The sequence below is a fragment of the Uloborus diversus genome, chromosome 10, assembly GCF_026930045.1.
Source record: "Uloborus diversus isolate 005 chromosome 10, Udiv.v.3.1, whole genome shotgun sequence".
In the NCBI taxonomy this organism is placed as follows: domain Eukaryota; kingdom Metazoa; phylum Arthropoda; class Arachnida; order Araneae; family Uloboridae; genus Uloborus; species Uloborus diversus.
In genome coordinates, this window is record NC_072740.1 from 116519621 (window position 1) to 116546209 (window position 26589).

A 26589-nucleotide genomic window follows, 5' to 3' on the forward strand; every position below is an offset into this window, starting at 1 on the left:
CCCTTAGGTTTAATGGAGGGAGTGGGGCCCCGGCAACCACAGTAACAAGAGGTCCGCCTTGATTTTTGGCGGCCCTGGTTGCAATAATTGGGGATTTTGAAGTAAAAAAATCTGAGTTTGGAATTAAATTATGGGTATCGCACGAGATATAGAGGAACAACTGAACTATCTTTCACAAACCCTGTAAAAAATCATGTGGTGTGTCACACGGGGATTTTACTTGCCAGCAATATGACCATTTTGAGAGTGACTTCACTGCGCTAAAAAGGGAATTAAGAGTCAGTACCAATACTCACCAAGATGATATTAAAAGTGATCTTTCTTCGGTAAAGATTTTTATATGGAATGAGTTTTCTCGTATTTAAAATCGAGTAGATACCATAAAAGACAGAATAGTTGCTGTTTTTAAGATTTCAGTTCCGAAAAGTTTTAACGGGGATATCTTCTCCCTTCCTCTTAACGTCTTCAAGAATAGCTAAAAATTGCGTTTTTAAAGTTTCAATGCGAAGAATTTCAGGTGACATCCTCGATAATCCTTCCTCCTTCAAATCTTTGGGAATTCCTTTAACGTCATCAAAGATAACCTAAAATTGTGTGTTTCAGACTTCAAAAAGTTTGGGCAAAGATCTCAAGTCACGTAACTTAACAACGAAGAATGGCTGACACATTTTGCGTGAAACTAGCGAAGGAAACCAGATTTCGTCCAATGCTTCACTTTAACACTAGAATGACTGACATTTTCTGTATATCTAGAAAGACTGAGGGGTGCAGTGTGGCCCCTACCCATTTTTGGGGTGAATTATTTTAAAAATTCTTCCTGAGTGAGTTCACATGCCCGATGCACCTTCTTTCATGACTAAATAAAAACTTAGTACACGATTATTTGTAGTGTTTCTTCCTATACTGGCCAAAAGGTTGAATCGGTGTTTATTTCCAAGAGCAATTGCAACCGTTAGGCTGGTAAGCAGTCGGTACTATTTATAGCATTTGGATATCCAATTGGCTGTATAAAGCGGAAGTTACAGGTTAAACTAGAGTGAATGGCATTTTTTTATGCTACAACAATTAGGAGAAAAGAAAAAAAAAATTTTTTTAATTGTAAAAAAGCTTAGGGACCACTGTGCCCCCCCCCCCCCCCGTTTTTCTAGGTATAAGGATCAATATTTACTGTACTATGAGGCGAATGATTACATGATTAAACAAGCATACGTGTCATATAATGAAAAGTCGGGAAGTTACATTACGTTCAGTTAGATATTATCCGAATTATCAAACAACAAACTACGCGAGGGACCACGCAGGCCCCTCCGTTTTTCTAGTGTTAAAATCTATAACGTGACTTGGTGTCTTTGTTTCACGAGTAAAAGCTTTCACCCCCTCCATTATATCTTTTCTTGATGGTTGAAACTATTGAGAAGGAATAAAATGTGGAGAGAGTGAAGCCTTCGATTCTCGAAACAAGGATCCCAAGTCACGTGATGGATTTGAAAGTAAAGTATTGGACAAAATCTGGTTTCTTCTACTCGTTCCACGTCAAACGTGTCTCCCATTAGCCGAAATTGAACCATGTGACTTGAGATGTTTGCCTCAGCATTTCCTAAGCCAATGTTTGGACTCGCTCCCACCATTTACTAATTCCTGCTTTAAGGTCAAAACGCTTATAACACTAGCGGCATCCAATTGGGAGTCAAAATGGCAATCTTAAGGATGCCATTTTTGACCATAAAGTGAAGTAGGGTGCCATTGGGACCCAAAATGGCACCCGCCGCTTGTGTTACTAACGTCCTAACACCCTAAAAGGTGCCATATGCAAGCCGCATTTTTAACATTGTATTAGTGTCATTTGAGTTTCACAGTCGGTAGTGCGTTAAAAACGCTACATTCAACAAGCTATAAACAAGCTTCGAACTCTGACCAGCATCATTCATTTGTCCTTACATAAAAGCCAGTGACATACTCTAAACACTTTATGGATGATAACTGAAATCCTGTTTGATTTATAGGTGTTATGTTTTATAGAATTCAAGTCACAAAGCAGAAATCGTTACATTTGCATCGGACATTAATTAAAGCCAGCATTGATCCACCAAGGTACTACTCATCTTCAATCTTCGGCTAGACGTATGATCACGACGTTTTTAAAATCATATGTGCCGATCACGATTGAACTCATTTTTCTTTCAAATCATTCAGTCTCCTGAAGCGAATTGACTTCTAATTACTTCAATTAGTCAAGCGTCTTCTTTATAATTAACATCCATGAAATTCGCTCCATGTTAATTTCACGGATTTTTGTTTCTTCGGTTCGTATCGGAGGTGAATATAAAACAGTTTCTACTGAAAGAATGTTAAATGTTTTCTAATGTCTTTAACTGTTGAAGTACCCTCCCCCCTTTCCTAAGATTCTCATAGCTTCGAATATCTTTGTTTAACTATTTGCTATTAAGTATTCAAAACAACTTCACCATTTTTTAATAAGTGTTAATCAAATCAAGGGCCAAATCAATAATCAGTCAAAGTGTATGTAGTTTTAAAGTTTTTGTATATATCTGAGCCCTTTTTGTGAGGTTCTAACTAGTGAGACTAACCCTTAACTATGTTGTTACATTCCCCAGAAGATTTGAACTTTTGCATTCAAACGTTTTGAAATGTTTACAAATATGACTTTATACGTAGAGTGTACATATTTTTTCACATTTATATAAATAATGCAAAAATTATAGGAACTTTTCCTACTTAGATTTACTAAATTTTATGGAGTGCAATAATTTTGAGGTTATTCAGTTGTTAGTTATAAATACTCCACCTCATCACTTGCATTACAAAAAAAGATTGTCACCGCACTAAAGGATTAAGGCATTTTTTGTCAGAAAGAAAGAAGGAATCTTTATTGCGAAAGTCATGTTCAGTGTGTTCACTAACAACCAGGGCTTCAGAGTCGGAGCGAAAATGACCGACTCCGACTCGGGTAATTTCTGAGCCTTCGACTCCGACTCCTTTACCTCAAAATTAGACAGACTCCGAGTCGAACTTTGCAAGCACTGGCAGAGTGGCTGACTTAGTGGGAAAATAATCGACTCCGACTCTTCGAATTTTAAGCCATCGACTCCCTTTACTCTAAAATCACTCCGATTCCGATTCCGCAGCCCTGCTAACAACTACATTATGGTTTGAGTCGTTAACTCTTTCTGTCATCGGGATTCCACTTGATCAAACTTAGATCAACTCTTAAACCAACCACAGAAGCACTTAGACAAAGTATTAGTATTTTTCCTGTATTTTCGAGTTAAAATAACTAAATTGCACTTTTAGATCCAATGAGTTATTTTTTGAATCAAGTACTGGTATAATTTCCATCTACTGCCATTAGCAACTTGTCGATTTTTAGTTCTCTTGCGCTTAATTCTGCATTGGATAGCTTGATCCAAATTATAGGTCAAAAGGCCAGATAAGCTAGATTCTTATCGGTTAAATTGCATTTACAATCAAAATCTTGCAAAATCTAATAGAAGATTTCTCTTCTTCTCAAACACAGATAATGCGCTCTACAATTAGATTCATCACCAAGCCGCCCACACGGTCTCATTTAATATTAGCGGCACTTTTTAATGTTGCTGTTCAAGAAGGAAAGCTCATATAAATACAAAACTAATCCAACTCATTTTAGTATTAAAATGATTTAACATTAGAAAACTTGAATATAAATTACGTACTACATAATTTTACGCAACAGCAATATCTTAATCTATAGATTACCTCATGATAATGTTTATAATTTTTGAGATTGACTTTGAAACCTAGTTAGACTAAAAGTGTGATTAGTCTCGAGGAAAATCTTACAGTACCAGGAATAACCAAGTACTTTACAGAGTAAGCAGAAAGAACAACTATTTTTTTCCTCTATCAATGTGCAAACGTAAATAGAAGTACTAACAAATATTATGTTTATTTCCATACTTAACACATAACCCCTTTGGCTCTGAAATTGAGTTCAAGTTCACTTGATTGGATTTCCTTCACTTAACCATTTACTTACCATCTCACCATTTATGTTACCAAAATATCACCTTATCAGTTAAGGGTTAATATGATGGGAACGACGATATGGCTTAAAACCAATGGTTCTGGGGAGAAAGGGTTAGCACCCCGCCCCCTTCCCAATGAGAATGAAAATAACTGAAATACTGTATCGTTCAGTTGTTCTACATGATTGCATTTCTACTGAGAAAAATGCTTAAAACACTGTTGCTAATTGATGCTTGTTTTAACTTTTATATGATTGACTCGTTAAAAAAATGTTTTCTTGTCTTGATAACAAAATTTAACAGTTAAAAGTTCTCGTCTATCGGTAATTATACCAAAACACGGTGAACTTATGACGGGAAGTATAAGAATGTTTATGTAAAGCACTGGGAAAAGCATTCAAATTTTACTTTTTAACCCCATAAGAGTCACAGGGGCTAAGAGAGGAAGCAGGCACGTCCCTACCAAATGTTTTAGGAGGGTGGAAATTCTCAACTTGCCGAATGAAGTTCTAAATTTTGCCGAATGATTAAATACGGGAATATGCACACTTAAGTCAGTGGCGTACCTAGCATGGGTGACACCCGGGGCGGTAATTTATGGTGTTACCCCCACTCGACAGACGCAAAAGTAAAATAAAATTTTCTGTAAACATAAAAGCATGAAATTCGCGCAATTTTCAGAAACAACTGCATTTGTGTCATAGCGAAATTTTAAGTAGGCTAAAGTACAGAAAAGAAACAGAAGTGGGGAACTGGGGGGTTTACCCCCGAAAAATTTTCAAATTCGTAGTCTTAAAAATGCATTTTAGCTTTATATTTTTCAAAAACTTGCAAATCACCCCCCCCCAGACGGGTGACACCCGGGGCGGACAGTCCTCCCCCCCCCGACCCCTAGTGACACCACTGCATAAGTACATCTAATGACAAAAGAGATTCGGGCATTTAAAAATTACAATTATGTCCCCAAGTTTTGCCAAATAGTCCGACAAGATTTGCTGAATATGGAACATTCTTAGGAGGTCTCAGTGGCCTGCGTGACCTCCCATCTGAGAGCTTTTGCGAGGGAGTATGGTCACCTCTTCCCTCAGAACCTAAGGTCTCGAGCCATACTGTCGTATACTTTCGTAATAACAAATTAAAATGATTAAAAAAAATTTATTTAAAAAATAATTAATATTAATTTCATATTTATATGAATATAGAGAGTTGTAGTGGGGTGCAGATAAGGACTTGTACAAATGTAAAAGAATTGTTCATGCATCAAATCTCTTCGTAGAAAAAAATCTGGTAGTCCCCCCCCCCCTCCCGGAGTTATTTGAACTTTAAGTCTGTTTTATTTGACTATTTGCAACAACTACTTGAAACTTCAATTATGAAGACGGTTTTTTAAATTAAGTTTCAGAAAATAGTCCGCCATCTTATAAAATACTCTGACTCCGGAATGCATTATTGCATTTTTATGTCAGCGACTTGTGGTCGACATTGTAGTTTAATCAAATGAATGCTTTATCATAATCATACCAGTACCATATGCGATGTGCTTAACATTTAGTGTAAAACAAAAGGTCAAGCAAAATAAATGAATAGTTGATTGTCTTTATTTAGTTAAAGAACGCCTCACTGGATGGCGCTAAAGATTAAGGATTGACGCTTTTCAAAGTACGTACATAGGTAAAAACAATGGCGTCCACCTGTAAAAAAATGCACCGAAATGTCTTTTTTTTTCACTCTTTTACTGAGAATTTTTGGCCTGAAAAAAAATTAAGCAAACAAGTTTCTCTGTCCAAGGTACGTGTTTCTCCAATATTAAACGGTCAATTCTATGTCATACCTGTCTAAAATTAATAGGATATTAAATTATTCACTACTGAAACGTAGAACGAACAGATGTTTTAGCTTTCAAAAAATTAAAGTTTTGTTCAGTTTTTAATGAGAAATAGTAAAAAAATGCTTTGCTCCTATTTGCTTGTTTAATTATTTTATGTCGTTTTTTTATACTTCCTAAAATTAACTAAACTATTTCCAAACAAATACGAATAGTTTAAAAACTAAAAATTGGAAATATCGGCGATAATAGATGCACATTTCGAAAAAAAAAAAAAAAACTTGAGAAAAAACTGTGTTAAAGAAAATCAAGGTTTTATGTAATATCATTTTTTAACTGATTAATTCTCAAATACTGCATTATACGGAAAACATTTATGATGTTGTGTTAACTGGTGCTCTAAACTAAGAGTACATAAAGACGTTTTTTTCCCCTCCTCAGATGCGTTATTTTAATTTTGTAGTACTATTACGTGTACCGTTTATACGCCACCACGCACCAGTTATGTAAACTAACATTGTAACAATATTGCGTCAAAAAAAGCATTAAATTTTAGATTTAAAACCAATAATAATTTCATTTCTTTCAAATTTTTGAGATGTACCGCTGTTGTCGCCTATAAACGAGATATTTTTATTTCAAGTGAATGTTTTCTGATACAGAATAAAACAAAACATTTAAAAGAAACGAGAGATGAAAAACATTGAATGCATTCCTTTATACACATACATGCATTTTTATTTTTGTACAAAAAAAAAAAAAAAATTGTCACGCCACAACATTTTTAGAGTTTTTCTAGATATTTTTTTTTTAGAACAGAATATCATGTTCCGTCTCAAGCAAAGACAATGATCCCTTTTCAGTTACGAAATAAATGCTTTATGGCTTTTATCAGTCTCTTTCAATAAAAAAATAATTAGTAACTTTCACGAAAATTACACTAATTGGATAGATCATTACTCTGCTGAAATTGACTTGAAAATTCTTTTTTATCAAATAGAGAATTTCTGTTTTTGTTTTGAAATTATGGTATCAAAAGGATCTTTTGCATCTTTCAAACAATTTTATACCTTTTGTATATTTTCATGAAATCAACCAAAATATGTCTAAATAAATGCAAATAAAAAAGGCAGAAAATCTGAAATAAATTCTTGTTTAAAGTGAATACTTTCTGTTTGAAAAAAAAGCAGAATATTTGAACAAACCTAAATCTTTGAACAAGCACTAAATCTAACCTTCTAATCTTTGTACAAAAATAAAAAAATAATAATAAAATTTTTTTCAGTACTTTTTTTATGAAACAAAATCCGTTTCGTCGCTAGCAGAGAAAATAATCCCTTTTAAGCTGCGAAATGAATGCGTCATGACTTTTATTAATCTGTCTCCGAAATAAAATAAAGAAAAAAGCTATAGTTAGTAACTTTCTTGAAAATTACAGTATCCGGATAGATCATTAGATCAGTGATGTGACTTGAAACTTCATTTCTGTTCTAGCATTTTCTAATGATGTAGCTGAAACGTATTAGTAATTTTAGATTTAAACCAATAATTATTGTTGTTTTGAAGTTTTTGAGATGTACCACTATTGTTGCCGGTGAGCGAGATACGGGTGTCTGAAGTAAAATTTTCTAATATAAAATGAATCAAAATATTTAAAAAGAAATAGAAAATGCGAACAATATTGAATGTATTCTTTCATACGCGAAGAAACATTTTTATCTACGTACAAAAAAAAAAAAAAAAAAAAAAAACTTGCAATTTTTTAAGCCCTTTTTTTTTTTTTTTTTTAATGAAACGAAATTATTTGTTCCGTCGCAAGCAGGGAAAATGATCTCTTTTCAGCTGCGAAATAAATGCTTCTTGACTTTTATTAATCTTTCTGCGATAAAATTTTTTTAAAAAAAGCTATAATTAGTATCTATCATGAAAATTACAGTATCTGAATAGATCATTAGACCGGTAATATGACTTGAAACTTTCATTTCTATTCTAGAGCATTTTCAAAAACCATTTACATGTATTTCTAGCATTTTGTAACAATGTAGCAAGACAAAAATGGTTTGCTCTAATTGAATACAACGCCCGAACATCGGTAAAAAATTACATTGTTTTTGTCCGATCCTTAAACTGAATCACGCCGATAAATATCAGAAAAAATGATTATTAGATGAGACAAATGTGATTCGTTCATCATTGAAAAAATTCCAGAGATAAAATTTTCATGTCACACTTTATAGAATGCTACAGTGATTTGATGATTTTTCACTGTTTAGTATTCGTTTGGTAGACGATCATTACGTAAATAGCACTTTTATGTTCTTTATTGAATGTGTTGCGTTAAAAATAATATGATATATATTCTTAATGATACCTTTTTCAACGGAAGAAAATTGATTAATTTTGTGTTACAATGTTTTTCAGATTATATTCAATTATACTAAAAATCTTTTTTCCAGTAGTAAAAACGACTTTAAGTACAAAAATTAATGAAAAACAGATCCGTTTATTATTTTACTTTCGCTATTTTTTCATTTGCTAATGATGGCTTTCGTGTGTAAAAATACCGACTCTGAATGCTTGAAAATTTAGCGTTCAGTACAATAAAAAGTAAAAATGACGAATGCAGTTGTACATCTGATTATCAACGATTTCCTTGATTATCATATTATTACGTAAAATTGATATTCAGTTTTTTATGAATGTGCCTTTATAGTGTGTAGCTCGAAAGTGATTTTTTAATGATTTGTTATCGTATAACAGTTCAGGGTCATTCCAAGAAAAAAAGACATTTTTGAAATGAACGTGACAGCGTTAAATTTCATTTCAAAACGTGGAATAAACTTTTTGGCCTCGTTAATCAGAGATGTATGTGTGATCTTAGGCAAACGTTACTGTTTATAACATTTTTAAATCTTTTGAAATAAAATATAGAACAGTCATGGGCAAAACAAAATATCTGTTTTTCTGTGGAATGGCTCGCTATTTGTTTCCTTTTTGAAACTATGTAACACTAAAAAACAACTAGTCTTGTCCCACACGTGACACTGGAATCATCTTTTAGAGGTAATATAATTCTTTACTGTATATACAAAAAGTTGAGTGCGCTTAAAATCATCTTATGAAACACGATATTGTATCCGCATAATGTAGCAAATCAGAGGGAACGATAACATGATAAATTTGTAGAAATAAGGGAAGAATGTCACATATTGCTCTCAATTTGATCTGCAAATGTAACGAGTTATCTTGGATTATAAAACGAAAATAGTTAAAATGTGAAGTTTCTAATAACGAATAAAAAACTATTTGGAAGCCATGTGCGTAAATGAACAATTGTAGTTCCCGTTCACATACCAAATTAGAAAAGGAAGAAGAAATTACATATAGGAAAAAACTTTTGAGAAAAATACGAAGTTTCACCACAAATAACTAAATTTACGAATCATGTCTAATCATTAGGAAGATTTCCTTCTACAAAAGTCTATAATTTTAAATAAAGCTACCTAAAAATTGTTGCCCTATGATTAATTTTAGCATGCACACAGTGACTGTAAGAACTAAAAAAAATAAAATTTTTCTTAATGTGTTATTATACGGCCTTTTTTTCTTTAGCTCCCTTGTAACAAAACCTCAAATCATATTTGTGTGAACCTAAATCTCATTTTTTCTATCGTCATATATTTAACTTGATTTCTATAACCAATGAGGTGCTCATTAAGATTATAAAATTCCAATGCACATTACTTTAGATAAATACTGAGCTACTGTCTTTTGGTTTAATAACTGCAATATTCAGAAGCTGGTGAAATAAGAATAATTATGATCAAAATAAGGAGTGATTTTGCAGATGAAAATAAGGGCTTCACTGAATAATCAACAAACAACAACTCAATCTTATTTCCAGATTTCATTTCGAAGTACGGCGAGATGGTTGCATTGTCATTCGGTTATAAGACTTATCAACCATTTTCAGGGTTCAAGCAAATCATGCTGAAAATCTCTCCACTACATGAAAAGCTCATTAGACTCGTCTGCTTCACTTGGGTTTAACGAGTTTAAGGAAGTAACTAGAGCTGCGTTCTTAATTATTTTTCCAGTATAATTGCTGAACAGTTAGATTCTCTTTTGAAGTAAAATGAGATATTATCTACTTCATTTAAGTAGCAATTAGAGTTTAAACCGAAAACCTTATTTCAAAAGACGTGAGGCTCTAAGAGTAATAACTAAAAAAAAAAAGCATTCTCAATTGTGGTTTCCATTTACCATTTCTACATTTGCTAGTTTATTCACATCAATTTTTCTTGTCTGCCATTTTTATTATTTGTACTAGATTCGAATACAATTGTAAAGATATTCCAAGTGTTTATATATATATATATATATATATATATATATATATATATATATATATATATATATATATATATACACACTAGGGAGATCCGCCCCCTGCTTGCTTCGCTCGCCAACCCCCGTACGCCACCTGCGGTGGTTCAATGCCACCTGCGGCGGGTGACATTTGATGAAGGAAAAGTGACAAATTTCAAAAAGGATTCCATTCAACAAACACAGTTATAACAAGAACAGTTCCACATACATTATAGAAAAATTTCCTTCCCCTTTAGAAATTCCATGTCCAGGGCACAATGGTTCTTGTGCGATAGTCTGGGGCATGGCACCCTGTATGGGCTTGATTTAGAAATTTTACACTTTACATTGATTGTTTACTGTAACAAAATATTTCAGCAGATCACACAGATCATTGGCAAAGGAAAAACATGCATTGCAATCTTAATAAGCATTACAAATATATTAAATTAAGATCATCATTGTAACTTTTTGTAGAGAGGAGTGCCCTTGAAAAGCTCTTTTTTTTTCGCTCTGCAACCCTTATGTTCAAGAGTCTAAGACTAATAACCATCATTATCAAACTCTTCATCGTAATTCCATTGTATCCGCAATGTAATTTTTTTTACACACCTTCTAAGAATGCACGTTTTATAATTTGTCTGGAGTAGCTTTAACACGTATTGGAGCATCTTCATACAAGGCATTTTTTACATCTTAATCTGTTCTCTTGGGGGAGAGGGGGGGGGGGTTACCTTCATCTCTCTCGGTAAAGACGTTGCTTGAAATAGAGTTGACAGCTTATTTTTTTCCTCGAGTTCGCATCATTGATTATTATGTAAAAATATAGTGTTAGAGATATGATGAGATAAAAAAATCAATCTGTTATATTATGTTAACATGTTATCTATTTTTCACTTTGAAGCCTCCGTTTCTTTTTTGTGGCAACAGAAGTTACATACATTTAGTGAAAAATCCTTCTGAGGATACACTCTGACTTATTTTATTCTATTATACAAAGTGTGCGCTGATTTAATTTGTAACTAATAGAAAATATTAACAGCAAATTTATAAATATTTAGTAACAGAGGTATTAGAGAGGAATACGAGAGGGAAAACTGCTCAATTGTCCATGAGCTTCAGTGTCTTCCAGGAAGAGGAAAAAGTACAAGTATCAGACAAAAAAAAAAAAAAAAAAAACTATGGATTTTTTTCATTACAATGAGTAGAATTATATACTTAGTTTAATGTTTATATGCGTGCTATTACGATTATTGTTTTTAGTAATTGATGCGCAGTAAAATCATGTAAATTGGCGCAATAACTTTGATTACAACATTAATAAATAACCTTTAAAAGCAGTGGCGTAGCCAAGGGAGGGTCCAGGGGGTCCGGACCCCCTCCGAAATGACTAAGTGTAAATATATGAAAGCAGAAAAAAATGCATTGTGTTAGTGAAAAAAATGGAACAAGAAAAATATGCAAAAATGTTTATTTTGTACAATGTATAACATACAAAAACAAAAACAAAAAAAACCTAGAAGGGAAAATTGATAAAGTAAAATGGACGGGGAGAAGGAGGGACGAAATGAAGGAGCGCTGTAAGGCGTTGAACTTTCTTGTAATGATTCTCATTTTTTTTTCGCTAGTGTGCGAAAATATTCTTCTCTGCAGTCTCCAAAACATTGGTTTCCTTTGTATCATTGAAGTAGATGCAAATTCTGAGAATATACCTGTTTAGAATTTAACAAAAGGCACTTCTCCTTTGTTTAGTTCCCTCCAAATTTCTTAGAATTTTGTCCCTGCGTGGGTTTCCTGGGGAAGTGGAGAATCTATTTTGCATTAAATTTTGCTGCCTGTTTTAAATTCAAATGCATTCGAAATTATTACTTGTCAGAAAAAAACAATTAAATAAAATTTTCATGTGTAAAATCTATTTTGCTTATTTTGAAGATCTCCATAACAATTTGTCAAATTTCCTCCCCCCCCCCCGAAATAACTTCCTGGCTACGCCACTGATTGGACCCCCTCCAAAATAAAATCCTGGCTACGCTACTGTTTAAAAGATATATTTATTGAAGTATTTATCTTTGTAGATGCATCACATTTGATCTCAAAAGCTAATCTTTGGAAAGAGCGTGATGAGCTGAGGAAGCAAAAATATGACAAATTGAATAATGAGACTTTGCCTAAAGTTGCAAAGGGTAAGAGTGCAAAGATTGGTTGTAATAATTGGTTGAATTGGTATTGGTGGTAATTTTCATCCAGGGCTAGAAAAGAAAATACTATTTTCCTTTTTCAAAAATTCAGATAACTGGCAATTTATAATGTGGTCCTGCTTCAATTGCTCTCGGAATTTTTAGCTTTTTGAATATTATGAGAAATTTTACATTTAGATTAAGTTTAGACTGTTGAAATAAAAATGCAGTTCTGAAGACAATAAGGCTCTCGTTCTTCTTTTGCTATTAATTAATCTTTATTTAATACATTTGACTAATTGAATCCTTAGCTGGTGAGGTGGGGTGCCTTACACCCCTGAAGAATTGCCCTTGTACATTCAATTTTGTTACGTTTACTTATATGGCTTTATATATGTATTTTATGCCACTTATGGTGTTGTTTCAATTGTATTTATATTAATAAATTGTACAAAGATCATTGGATATTTTTTTACTTCAATTTGCTAAGTTTTGTGGAGTACACAAGAAAGATAATATTCAGGGTACATATGCCCCACCTCACCCCTTACCTTACAAAACACTCACCTCACCAAAATCAAGTTATGTTTAGAAATAAAATCGTTTGCATTTGGTATTAAAAGGACTATTAAAAAATGTTTTCGGTTGACAATATTAGACACATCAACATTTCTGTATTAGACAAACCTGTTTTGAAAGGGTGTTGCAAACTTGACTGAAATAAGTTAGAATTGATTAAGGGTGAGCGAGCCAGAAAAAAAAAGACTGTGATTGCAAATCTTGACGTCTCTGAATCCCAGGAGAAGTATTTTCTAGGCGTAGTACATTCGGTTTGCGTGCACTTCCACACGCAGAGCCCTGGCAAAGTTGAAAAGTTATGCGAATATTAAATGAATGGTCAGGGCAACTTGGTAACATGGAGCAGTTTTGGAATTCATGAAGTTAGTTAATAAATGATTCGGTTGCTGCAGAACGATGCCTTATATAATGAATGCGCTGTATAATGAATGCGGCGACTGGATGTAGTACTGGTTGTGGAGCTTTTGATGAATATGCTATCATGTATCTTTGCCTGGACGTAATCGTATTCAGCAGTGATTCTAATGTTATTGAAATTAAAGGACACTCTCATTTATCTGTCGTACAGAGTTTATTGAAAGATGCTTCTTTTTATGTAACGTTTTACGCCATTTCGATGGAAACTTGTGTTATGAGAATATGCTAAGGATGCTTTATTATTTAATGAAATAATCATATGAGGTAGAGATTAAAGAACGGGCTCATTTATCAGTCGTATCGAGTTTATTGAAACTTACTTCTTTTTTATGCCCTTTCGATGGAAACTTGTGTTATGAGAGTATGTTAGAGATACTTTGTTATTTAATAATATTATCTTATGAGGTAGACATTAAAAGACCACTCATTTATCTGTCGTATAGATATTTTTAAACATAATTTTTGTTCAAATTTTTAGGGCCATTTTAATGGGAACCTGTGTTATGAGAATTTGCAAGGAGTCCTTTTTTATTTTATAAAATAGTCTTATAAGGTAGAAATTAAAGAACGGGCTCACATTTATCAGTTGTATTGAGTTTATTGAAACATACTTCGTTTTATACCCTTTCGACGGAAACCTGCAAGGATGCTGCATTATTTAATGAAATTATCTTATGACGTAAAAGTTAAAAGACACTCGTTTAAGGGTTGCACCTGGTTTATTAAAATTTACTTTTTGTATGCAGCTTTTTTATGCCGTTTCAATAGAAAGCTGTGTTATGAGAATATGTTAGAGATGCTTTGTTATTTAATAAAATTATCTTATGGGATGGACATTAAAAGACCACTCATTTATCTGTCGTACAAAGGTTTTTGAACACAATTTTTTTTTCAAATTTTTTAGTGCCATTTTGATGGAAACCTGTGTTATAAAAATTTGTTGGGGGTGCTTTATTATTCAATCAAGAAGTCTTATGTGGTAGAAATTTACCACAAGCCCATTTATTTGTCGTATACAGATTTTATTGAAAGATACTTCTTTTATCCACTATTTTATGGCATTTTCGTGACAACCCGTGTTATAGGAATGTGTGCAATGCAGAGGATATAAGCTAAAGATCCAAGAGTGTGAAAATGTTTTGGTCACTAGTGGTGAGGAAAAGTAAATTTATTAGTCACCTCAGTTTTCTTTCCTGTTTCCACTTTTCTTCTAAACTAAAAAAAATAACTGAAAACAAGTTAGCTTTCAAATTGATTCTGAAACATATTTTTATAGCTTTAAATAAATGTTAATAACATTATCGTTTATTGATAATACAGGTAGGTTGGGGTTAAGTAGATGTTCTATTAGATGGCAATTGTTACTAATATCTTTTTATTGCTTAGTCGCCATTTTTTTATTTAGTCTCCTCGTCGCAAGTGGCAACCGCTAGTCTTTATCCTTACATGCTCTTCATTAGTTTATACTTCTCTAAAACAAAATCAGTTTTTTCTTGGTTATTCACTACGCTAAAAACATATATATATATTCCAAGCTTTTGTAGCAAGTGTTTCACACAAGAAAACTAAATTCAATTTCTAAGAAAATTTACTCTTCGTAAATCAGAGCGTTAAACTTTCTACAATAACAATAGCATGAATGTTATTGAAGATCCAAATGCAAAAATATGGAAACTTCACCATATCAATTGTCTTGTATAAATTAAAGCATACGTTCCCACATCGCATTAACAATTCATTGTTTTTTATTTAAAGGAATATTGTTTTGCCCTCGGCCGTCTTCTGCTCTAAGTTGGACAGCTTGCTGATTTCCCATAATGCAGCGAGTCGATATATTTAGCTATTCAAAATATTTTTAATTAACTAAATATCCTCGCCTTTGTGTTTAGTCACCGAGATAACTTCTGAAGTTATGAGAGCATTACTTGATGAGATATTTAACCGATTGTAGGCTGATAATTTGTTTTATGACCGAAATTACTAGGTTCTTCCGAGATAATTGAAAACTTCTTGTTTATATTGCGATCCGGCATCGAAATATGCATACACTTAATGAAATGTAAATTAATTTCAACCCAGAATGGGTATTAATACGTTACGCTGTTTCTAATGTATTGCCCATTTTAATTATGCCTTTGTTAAATTGCTCACCAGACAGTTAAAAGTAATGAATTTTTCTTATAATTCGGCTAAACGCAATCCCAAGATGTTGAGAATTTTTCTCATTGTGGTTAATGTGACACTTTTTTTCTGTTTCATTTGGTAAAACGAACTAGAAACATAAAGACAAGTTCACTGCATGTCTGAAGCTTTCGAAAAAAAAAGTTTATTGCTAAAACTAAAGTTTGAGCATTTCACTGAGATTCTGGTCTTTATTTTCCTGATTCAGTTAAAATCATTACTATCAGCGCATTCTGATAGTTTGACTCCGGTAAAAAGATGTCCCAATAATAGTCATCGACAACGCAAATCGGCTTTCCTAACACTTATTTCGACAAATGGAATCATTTAAGCTTCAGCCTTTCGGAAGTCAGCTGATCAGGGCCATACTATACTCCCCAAAATCTTGGTTTAGCACAGAGTAAAAGGCGGACTGGCAAAAAGGATCACGTAGCATGAAGAAATGTCACGGATATCAAATTTTATAATTTACTTTCTTTTTTTTGTGGACAGTTTGATTAATGATACTTTTATTGCTGATACTACCTGAGTTCCATTGAAGACCTTACTCTGTTTTTGTTTTTTTCTTCTTCACAAAATATCATGAAAAAGCGTTATTGTGATTTTCAACGTCAATCGGCGTAGGAAAAACAATTTATAAATTATTTTTACATGGAAATTTATAAAATAAATCTTGAAACTAGGGGACATGCATGCCCCATAACGATCCTTCAAGGGTAGATAATGCAGCACTAATGCATGGATTTAAATTAGTAGTCTTCATGATCGTTTTGAAAAATCAATTATTTTTAATGAATTAAAATTAGTTCGTATTATAGCATATATTTTACACTACTGACCAGCTGTATGGTAAAAGGATTTTTTTTTCGTCCTATAAAAGTAACCATTCAAATGCGAAAAATGTTATCAATGATTTTCAACATTGTCGGTATAGAAAAGTACTAGATAATACAAACATTCCTCCTCCTCCTTTTTTTTTTTTTTTTTTGGGAAATCCAGGAAAAGAAACCCATTAGAAAAATAGTTGGTTACTTTCCTATCGAATATTAAAAGAATCAGTCTTTTATTGGACAAGTTCTATACACTAAAAAACAGTTTCTATTCGCTTGAACATTTTAAAGATCGCCCTGTACATTTTAAAGAACAAAATTGAAAACGTTTTCTTCATTAGCTCCAAAATGAGTTACAGAATATAGGATACAATCATCCTATAAACGAAAACCGAAATCCGTATTCTATTTATTAAAAAAAAAGCTTCTAAACCTTTCAAATTTCAAGGTTAACTTCTTCAAAAACCGACTAAATTGATTAAAATCTTCAAGACGGTCAACGGACTGTAGTGGTAACTATACATTTGTGATGTGTGCATTATTTCACTGAAATACCTCTGCGCTCTACTTTTCTATATTCAATGTTTATTTCGGCAAACAACTGGTATCCCTTACATAAATTGGCTGTAATACTAGATATGATTTCAAATTCCGAAACCCCATTTTTTTGGTACTGGGATTTTCAGCCTTGAGTGCGATATTCAAGCGAAGAACACTTTAAAATTTCTTTTATGCCTGGATATTGAAAACGAAACCATAAATTTCCTACTTTTAATTACTCAGGACTTCTAACCGGTTTTAACCAAATTAAGCTTTAACGTGTGGTCTAGCTACAGCCACCCATGCATTTCGCGCCGTCTTACCGGTTGCAGACAACCCACCCGTAATAATTACATAAATTATTAAACAATCCTCTTAACAATGGGTCAATTGCCACTACAAGGGGAAAAAACATCCAAGGTCATTGAAAACGCCGTTCCCTGTAATTTTCTAGCCCTTCCTCTTTACACCTACGCCGAGTACAAAGCCTTGAAGAGTATGAAAATCGGCGACGCCCAACGAAATCATAGTTCCCCTATCTCGTCTTAAGCTAACCATCACTTGCTAAGGCAGAATCTTCGGTATTAATAGCGTTCCTGACAAGGTAATACCTGCCCCCCACGATGAATATTTGTCTGAATTGATACAAGGCTCCCGCCAATAAACTAAGGCGTTACAATAAGTAAACTGGACCGTTATTACCACACTTTCGGTCTATTTTGTGCAACTATGGTTCGGGTAGTTATTTATAATCGTGTAACATTTCCAAGCAATTACCAGTTCTTTTCTAAAGATAAGTTTCCTTCCTTCATGAAGAAGAATCAATCATAAAAATTCTTGGCGAAATCAATTGACCGAATACACCCTAAAATAAATTAGTTGCTTTAGATATTTCCGAAGATGAGATATGTCACGGGAGTGCTCATTTACACCTTATAATTCTTATCGGAGAGTTGTTACTAATTCAGGGCATACCATTTGAAGACAAGAGTAAATGCATAGTATTGCAACCTACAAGATACATAATGATACACTTCGTTTCTTCTTTTATGTATAGTGACCGCCGCTTAATATGATCTGTAGCTTCTATTATTTGAGCTTGCTTATTGTGTGCTATACTATGAATTTATCATTAACAGTAGCTTTAAATATTAGCATGGAACGATGTAATGGTGTCAAACTTGCCATCATATCACGATATTCCAGATCTACCCACTTCACATGTAAGAAATAACTGCATATTAAATGAGAGAAAAATGCCTGAAAACTGAAATAAATCCCTTGACAAAGAAAAAAAGCAACATTCCTGCCTCCTCCCAATTAAATAAAATAACCATGATTGTAAAATAAAACTGAAACTAAAATAAAGCACTTATTTATCAGTCCATAAAATCTTAACCCTCCGTATCATGGCGTAAAATGCAAACGACATGTTGTTCGGTGCCCAAAATCGTAAAATTGATTTTATTACGTCATAACACACTGTAACACATAGTCCGCACTAAGAAATTAAGATTAGATACCGAAAAATTCAACAGAGTCGTGCCACGTGGCAGAAATTGAACGATAACCCGTCTTTATGAAAGTCTGAAATAATAAAAAAACATCGTTTTGCGGGTGTTTTCTGGGTATCACTTTTTACGTGGGGACTTGAGTCTCTTTGTTTTTGTAATTTTCTTGTTAAATATTAATTTCTAAAAACTCTAGAAATACGTATATTTTATTTATTTATTTGTTATTATCTTAAATCTAAAAAGTCAAATAAAGCCGAGCAAAATTATTCGTACACGATTTTTGTGCTTTCTTTTCTACCTTTGCTTCACTTTTTCCCCCTCAGGAGAAGGACGGGCAGTGATGCATTTTTCTTCTCTACAGTTTTATTTTTCTTTCGGCCAACCAATTGCTTTTACTTTATTGTTAGATTTTTTAGAGTTTCTTTTTCTTTCTATTTCCAAGTGATAGTGAAGATTAAAAATGAAACACGTGTACGAACATTTTTTCTTACTACCAATCATCTATTAACTCTGTAACACTCGGTTTTTTTTTTTTTTTTTTTTGGATTCGAGATAACAACAAAAATTAATAATAATAATAATAATAACAATAAGAGAAACCTATATTTTTTATCTTCTTCCTATAATTTTTGCATCCGTTAAGCAACAGCAAGTGCTTTTCATATAACTTTCCTGGTTTTTTTAATATTATTATCATTTCTCTGTTCTTAGCTAAAAATATCTATTGCACGTCGTGGCAAATGCAAGGAGGGAGATATGGGGCTGCAGTCTCCTCGAGTTAAAACATCTGTTTTTGTGGTTACTATACCTGCATGTCTTGAATCTCTTGATTTTGTATAAGAAATATCTTTTCAGCAAAAATTGCTGACTTCAAAATGCTAATTGTGCTAAGTGTGCACTTAAACTCATAAATATTTCTCAATAGTAGACTGAAGTGTCAATAGTTGGAAAGTTAAGTAACTAATTTTGAGCGCACATCTATCGTGTTAGTCGGGCTATACCCCAATAAAAGTAATAAACCTATGTTTATAGGAGAGGGTGGGCCACAATGTGACATAGTTAATTCAAAAATAAATAAAATTCTGACAGCTACCACCACCTAGGAGGAGTAAACATAACCAAAATGCTTCTCAGAATTCCTAGTTCCATGTTGTTCTATGTTTTTGTTTTGTAGAAAAAAATAGTTACTGTTTGGACACACTGAAAGTTATTTGGATAATTTCTTGCATCTATCATAATATTGAAAAACTTCAACAATTAAGCTAAGTGTTTTATGCTGTTACTGACACTTTAATCTTCTATTAATCAGCTATATTATTTTTAACTCATGGTTTATCTTAATGATATGAAGCAAAAATCTTTATTTTGTTGTTTGATCCACAATGAGACAAATTTTTTAGGCCACAATGAGAGTTTAGTTTACAAAAAAAAATTAACAATAAAAAAATAGGCTTGATTTTAAAATATTTATATTTTAACTAATTATTACAAGAACTTTTTATTTTACTACAGAGCTTTGTACAAAACAAAACTAGAAACGGGTTGGGTGTTGATAAGGTTGGCAAACATGGTACTCATTACAAAATACTTTGTAATTAATATTTGTACAAAAAATTATATATAAGTTAATTATCAATTAATATTTGGCATTTATTATTTTATTCTTTTTCTGTTTTTTAAATCCTAATGATTTTTTTTTTTTTTTTGCTTACTCTAATTAAAATTGTTTCATGCTTAAGAAAAAAAAAGTTTTAAACATTTAAAATATTCTTTAAGGAGACACAGGACCTTGAAACCATCAAATTTATGAAAAAAAAAAATTCGTTGGAATTGTGGAAAAAATTATTCTGTATCACGTGGTGTTGTAATTTTTTTGTTGTAATTTTTTAATAACTCTGCACCGAAATAAGTTTCTTTAATAAACTAGCTAAAGGTACTTATTTTGCAAACTTTAGGTAAAAATACAGTGATTATTCAACTGTCCTATTGTGGCCCTACTTAATGTCTCATAGTCGCCCATAACTGTGCCACAATGAGACACTTTTCCGACTTTTTTTTTCTAACATTAAATGAGCTAAATTTGGTGTAATATACTATTATTTGATACCTTTAATATAATCAAGTATGTTTCTGTGCTTTAGAACTCACCAATATACAAAAAATGAAAAATATGTTTTTTGTCTCATTGTGGCCCACCCTCCCCTATACGATTAACAAAACAGTGCTCGATAATTTGACCACATCTTTTTATCCCCACAAAGTGGAAACTTTCATGGTGGAACGCAGTTTGTGCAACAGCCCTCTAATATAATTGGTGTATACGTATAGTGTTGCGCAATTACAGTCCATTGACTCAAATTTGCTGTGTCCAAAAAAATTACGCCTAGTCCAGACTATCCACCATCATCCTATACCAGGATATTATTTCGTGATATAAATGAGTTAGCTCAAATTTCATGCTGGCATATCTTGAGTTAGATGCCTTTGAACCTGGCTGTCAGTAAACATCTGAAATAGGATCTATATTTTTTTACTGCTTGGGCGCACAGAATCCAGACATAACTTCCAGACTGTATTTAATTGATTGTAGTTTTTATCTGAGTAGATCCATCACAGTGGAATCGTGAGCAGTTATTTGTTTTGCACTCTGTGATTTGGAGCTCTTCTACGCGTTTGATACTGAGTCGTGATTTTCTTCCCCAATTATTTTGTATACCTGTCATTTTCAATAACAGTTGCGACTTATTGTGAATCATTTGTCACTTGTGTAGGAGTACGACTGACGTGCTGGTAATAGTAGACAGGTTTCTCTTGCTCAAAGTTGTTCCTGAAATAAAATGTTTTTGATTTATTGAGATGCTTAAAATACAAATCTGTGACGAAAATTAAATACATATTTACAGAGGCCGGCATATCAACCTCCATTATTTTTAAAGGTCGCTGTGTGAGTAGTAATGGGGATACGGTGGTGGAAGTGGATCAATAGAAAGCTGTATACGTGTTTAGATATACATACCATAGCTATATGCGTGTTTTTTTTTTCAATAGTAGCAATGGCATGGCACAGTGAGCATCGTCATATGTTGCGGAGGACTGTATTTGTAATGGTGGGTTTTTCATTGCTACTTTTGGTTCCAATTTGGCTGACATAATCATGTTTCAAATAGAAAAAAAAACATACTGCGGTATCAAAATTTGGAGTTACTGGCACTGCACTGAAAACAAAAACACCTGGCTGATCTTAGACTGTTGCAACGCTGAAAACTATGGTGCATGTGACAGCGACCATCTAGGAATCTCCATAGTGTTTAGCACTTAAACACGAAAGTGCCCAACAATTTTCTAATATGAATGCAAGAAAAATGCTGCACAGTGATATTCATAACGTGAATAGCTTTTCTAGTCGAACAGGAGCATGTCTGTCAAGATGGAGCCGAATGCGAAATTCTTGCTGGAAGGTAATCAAAAACTCACCATTGCGGCAGTACACCTTCACAACACATGATGTTGCTACCACTCCAGGCTGTTGCTACCACGAAATATGGCACTTATATCCATCGATACCACTTCCACCATCGTATTTTTCCCAGGGGCGTGCACAGAAATTTTGAGACTCGCCCCAAATGAATTTTACGGGCCCCCTCCATTTTGTTTTCCCCTACGTCCCTACATATATTGCACAATTCATTTTAAAAAACTTGGGTCCCCTTCAGGCTCGTGCCCGGACCAACAGGTGTCCCTTCCCCCCTCTCCCGTGCACGCCTCTGATTTTCCCCACGACTCACACAGCGCCATCTCCAAATACTGGAAGTTGATACACCAGTTCCTGTATAATAAAAAACTGGAACATCCAGAAACTCATTGCTTAAGAATCCTTTAGGACTATTTCCAAAAACTCCTTCTTTTATCGTCTCATTAGTTTGTGAGCTTCGAAATTACTACTTAAAAGTACTGATTCCAACTAGCAGTACCTGTATAATGTGTACTTGTTATTGAATAATAGGTGCTGATTTTTTGTAAATGATATGTCAATTGTGTAGGAGCAAGACGTATGTTAATAGTTGACTTCACTTATTCAGAGTTATAACCTGAAAGAAAAATGCTCTGATTTATTGTGTTATTTAAAAATACAAATTAAATGAAAATCAAATGTGTCGCACACCTTTTAGAATTGTGGCCCAACTCAAAAAGTCAAAAATCAAACTGTTAGCAAAATTCACGAAGTCATGATTTACAAATCAAAGAGGAACTTTTTTTTTAAGGAACATTATGAATAGAAGTAAACCGAAATGTTCATAACTAAAGTGTTACTGACAGCATCGTAAGTAATTGTTTCTACAAAATTAATTTATTTTCCCTGTCGAAGAGTTTTCTGTTTTTGAGTTGTGATAGTGTTATTTTAAGAAGGGCTCACGCCCTATATTTAAGAGTCTCACGCAATCTATTTTTCAAGACGTCTATTCATATGATATATTTAACAGTAAACAGTGAAACAGAGTCCTCTGAGGGATTCTATGAATTTACGTTTACTTTGACATAGCCGAAACCTTTTGCCGAAATCAGAACTAAAAGCACGAATAAATATTTATTAAACATCATGTGGAGATTTTAATCATTTAGAACAATGCGTATTAAAGCTCGAAAAAACCCATTTTTTCACACTTTTTTTCACAAAGTATCTTATTTAAATGTAGCTCGATCTTGACCTTTATTTAAATCCTTCAATCTCGTTCAGTGTGGAAAAAAGACAACAGTCACGCAGATGTTTAAAAAATATGATAAACGTTTTCATTGGCAGCCGCAGATTAACAGAAGTTGGTTATCTGGGTAGCCGGCCATCATGATAAGTAAGAACTTGAGGGACTTGCGAAGAATGTTGATTACTCTGCCTTCCAAGGCCGAATAATGACGACAAAGATTATAAGGAAGGGGGAAAAATACGAAATCAGAGTCTCGTCGTTTGGCAGGTCCTTTGAAGAAAAAGCCACTTACAAGAAATGATTAATTATCCACCAACCCCGCCACTGTGGCCCAACCCTATCAGGGAATATCAACTTCGACCTTAAAAGACCAAAGATCCTGATTACTAAAGATTACATGCGCTAGCAGGGAAATCCTTCTCTTTTTCCTTAATTCGTTTTGCTTTGTGCTTTTCGGAGAGCTGTTAGACAAAGATAGTTGACATGCGAGACGGCAACGTTAATCCTCCTAGACGTTTGATAGTGATTAATTTCTTGTAGTTGGGTTGATATAAGACATCCACGATTTTAATCGTATCTGGATTTCGCTTGCATTTGTAAAAACAATTTCCAAAGCTTTTGATGTACCGGTATTTTTTCATAAATACCGATAAGTTAATTGCATGTATTTCCTTCATTTATACGGTTTTGATGTCTTCTTTTGATCACATTTGGGTTGAAATGGGACATCCACAATTTCAATCGTCTCTGTTTCACACACGCGCAATGGATTCAGTCATTCGCTTGCATTTCTGACAATAATATCCACATCTTTTGATCTTTTGATGTACCGTATTTTTTCACATATCGATAAGCAAATTGCATGCGTTTCCTTCGTTTGTGTCGTTTGAATGTCTTCTTTAGAAACCGTTGAAGCAGTGGTATTAAAGTGTTGAAAATTGCGAGACAATGAAGCAGTTTTTTTGCTCCTTGGTTATCCGTTTCAATTACTTTGATAGTCTCATAATTTTAGCCAAGAAAAAAAAAAAAAGATTAAAGAAATGTAACTAAGTGCAAAAAAGAAAGCATCATTGAAAAATACTTTTCATAATTTATTTAATAAGTTTTTGATTCAACTACATTTGAATTTATATTTTAAAAGAAAATTTTTCAGAAAAAAAATTAAAAAACGGTAACATTAACCATAAATTTTACACGCTAAGCAACATAAACGTTCATTCGAAACAAGGGTTTCCCCACCTCAAATTTTCTATGGGGTTTCTTGTTTAACTCTAATTATAGCATTGCGTGAGAATGTGTCTGGTGCTTTTTTTTCTAGGGGGAGGGAGTGTCGATAATAGATCCTGCTTGAAAATGCTGGCAGGGTCGGTTTTGTTTGGGCTTGGTATTGTTGTTTAGTGAGGTGTTTTGATTTCGAGCTATTGATGGAGGTGTCTTTAAAAAAAACTCTTGTTTCTTCCAACCTTCGTTTGAAAAAAAGTTAATGGGCCCCCCATAAAAATCTTTATTAAATAAAAGATACATCAGATTGCATAACAGATCTTTGCTCACCCTGTTAGTTTCAAAGCAATAAAATGTATCCAACTAAGTAGAAATTGAAAAAGTTGCTACTAAAAAAGCTAAACTCATTATTTAATTATTGTTTTGCTTTTAATATGCCTCAGTTTCTACAAAGAGTCCCGATTATTATAACAAAATGCGAAGTGTGAAAGTACATTCAAAACGAAAAGTTCCTACATTTTAAAAGGATTTGTACCTCTAATTAAGTTTAAGTTTGACAATTCCTCCATCCATGTTAACTGAATTTTTAATAGCAAATGAATATAACTTAACAGATGTGACATGCAATGCAAGAATGATTTGATTTCATTTTCTCTGAGCAACAAGCCGTAAAGAGAACAAATGACGGTATTGATTTTTCTCGTTTGATCATACATTTGTACAGAGGATAGTATAAAGCTAAAATGATTAATTCATTTACTCATTAACTCAACCGAATCTTGGTACAATCATTAAACATCTTCAGTGATTTATCTCGAAATTTCAGCGCACTCGATAACTCCTTATGATATATGCAGAAATCATTGTCGAATAATCCATTATCTTTCCGATGCAAGAAATGTTCCTCAGAAGCTCCTGGTCTTGTATAATCTTACAAGCATGAACGAGCTTGTCAAAATTTTTCATGCACCATCTTTTTCTTGTTCCTATCTGGATATATATTTCCTGGTACGGCGTTTTGTCCTGGCTGATCACTTCCAACATAGGGAAAGTACGGCTAGTCACGTTTATTAAAATCGTTCATTAAGCAAAATCCTCCAGCTACCAAACCCTGGATAAAGCTTCCGTGATCTTCGCGTGCGTGCTTGTTATCTTGGTTGACTTGGGGTTTCTGCTGCCAAAAAGAAAGTGGTGGGGGGCTTTAACAACTTGAAATTAATGAGTTCAATCACGTGATAATTTACTTTGGTCGGGTCTTCGTTATTAAGTCTGCCATTGGCGAAGCTGTCCTTCAAAATGCAGAACAGGAACTGCTCTGGTACTTTGCTACCATTCATCTTATTTCGTGCTCAGAGCAGAAAACGACGGCCAGTTGATGTAATCTTATAAGCTTCTTGATTTCATTAATTATTTAAGCAATTTTTAAGAAAGATTGTATTAACATGCTTATTGCATCAGTGTCTCGTTTGTCTTGTGAAATTTTACCAAATCAACTATGATTGCCAGCTGCTATTGAGTAGCGAATTCGGCAATTATAGTTTCAGCAACTAATTGCTGTATACTGATTTAAAGTCGAGAAAAACCAGATAATTGAGGCTTATTCGATATCTCTAAACTAATGAAATGTTAACACCTGACATAGGAAAAGGTTACAAAGTATCAGAGCTACGAAAGCTACTTAAGTTTAAATCTTTCATATTTCCGTGAAATTCAGTGTTACGTTATCCCGAAAAATTAGTGTGACATTCTCAAAGAAATCTAATCATACATTAAGTTTACTTTGTGTAAGTTAGCCAATTTAAATTAATAGTTGCAGCATCTAAGAACCTATTTGATATCGACAAGTAACAAAATATTGGGAAAAATAAATATGTTTGCTATTCCAATTCATTGGTAGTCTAATTCAGTTTTAGAGTTGCCAATAAGGTAATAGATAGACCTATTTTTATAGTTCCATTTCATAGTTATTGCATAGTTTTGTACTCCAGACTAGAGTCGCAATTTTCAACCTGTTGTTCATGGCCTTCCAAAGCGTTTGAGCATCACCAGTCTAAGAAGTCGAGAAAATTCACATTTCATCATATAAGTTTGTTTTTATGCAAGTACAACCTAAAAAAAGGTTGTTCTTCCCCACTTTTACAAGCAATTGCCAGTTTGTTACTTCCAGAAAATCAAGCATCTGTTGGATGAATTCAGTGACATAATGAAAAAA

General features: G+C 33.3%; 1 long non-coding RNA gene across 2 annotated transcripts in view; it reads left to right on the plus strand.

Moving 5' to 3' along the window:
* LOC129231498 (uncharacterized) overlaps positions 1–26589 on the plus strand; it is a 145395-nt gene that overhangs the window by 55713 nt on the left and 63093 nt on the right. The window lies entirely within an intron of this gene.